This window comes from Lottia gigantea (genome assembly GCF_000327385.1).
Source record: "Lottia gigantea unplaced genomic scaffold LOTGIsca_255, whole genome shotgun sequence".
NCBI classification, from domain to species: domain Eukaryota; kingdom Metazoa; phylum Mollusca; class Gastropoda; family Lottiidae; genus Lottia; species Lottia gigantea.
In genome coordinates this window covers 52,566-54,011 of record NW_008708773.1, presented here as the reverse complement: position 1 = coordinate 54,011, position 1,446 = coordinate 52,566, and positions in this window count along the sequence as shown.

Genomic DNA, 1,446 nt, shown 5'->3' with positions numbered 1-1,446 from the left:
CCGGCATATTTTATTAGATCCAGGATCAATTTAGCAGCCATATTATGCACTCGATGTAGTGGCTGAATGATCATTCGAGGCAGATTGGTAGAGACTATTGCAATAGTTTTAATGTTAAAATACCAAGGCGTTGACTAGCTTTAAACACGTTGATCTGTTGATGAATGTTTTTATTGCGTGGCAAATTAGATTTGTCACGCTTTGTTTTCGTTATGATTATTTTTTTTTTATTTTTTTTTTTTTGGGAACGTCCCTAGACAAAATCGAAAATGGTATAGCATAATTGTCTTCACCAAACATTTTTAAATGACCTGGAATCAAAAATGAATATCTAAAACTCAATTTCTGCTAAACCGGAAGTGTGCCATTGCATACTGTGCAAATATTTTGCATCAAGTCTGTAGGGCTTATTTATGAACCGATTTACCTGAAATTTTCTTTAATATGTGCATTGTTATAAGACGTATCTGGTGAGGCTATAATAAATTCAAAAAATATTTTTGTCAAAAAAATTTGAATCCAAAATTTTCAAAAAAGCTCAAAATTTCTAACTCAGCCGCTAATTATCCGATTGATCTGAAATTCACAGGACATATACAGAATGTCCATACAAATAAATTTATACAATCAAAATTTTTCTATCACTTCCGGTTTTTGCGTGATCACTTCCGGTTTTTTTAAATCACGCCTGGCACCCCCACTTCCAGTGTAAATTTCAGATGTTGGCAAAAATCATATATATTGTCTGTCAGTCATAATTAGATGCACTTAGCAGAAAAAATCCAAACCGGAAGTGATGCATAAGCCGTCGCCTGGGACTGACCCATTTTAGCGAAAAATTAATTAGTCCTCCATTTTTTATCCGATTTTTATGATTTTGGTGTCTATTAAAACCTTGTATCCTTGTGTCTACAGTTTGATGGAACACAATTTTGAATTTCGAATTTGGATTTTTTTTTTATTCGTTTGAATTTTTTGAAAATTCAAAAGGCCACACCATGTGACCTTGACCTTCGATGACCTTGAACATTTCACTGTAAGATGTTCTTGACCTCAGCTATCCACAGATGTACTCATATTGGTTGAAAAATATTAACTTCCGGTTTAATAGCCATTCAAAAATTAACATTTTTGACAACTTTGGACGGCTGTATGACCTTTTCTAATAAACACAGAAAATTATTTTTTTCAATTTTGTAATTCCCTTTTGATTATCTTTTCAATGATATATGACAATAATCCATTAAAATATGTTTTAAAAATATTGGGTTTTGTTCGACTGAGGGTTCTAACTTACAATGTAATTAACTCCTAGCAATATGGTTTGTATATTCGAGATCTACTCAATTTTCTCTTTTCAACGATATTTGACATGGGTGGTTTAATACAAAATTGAATTTATGAAAATAGGCATAAAAGTGTTAAATGTTTATAAAAAATGTGATC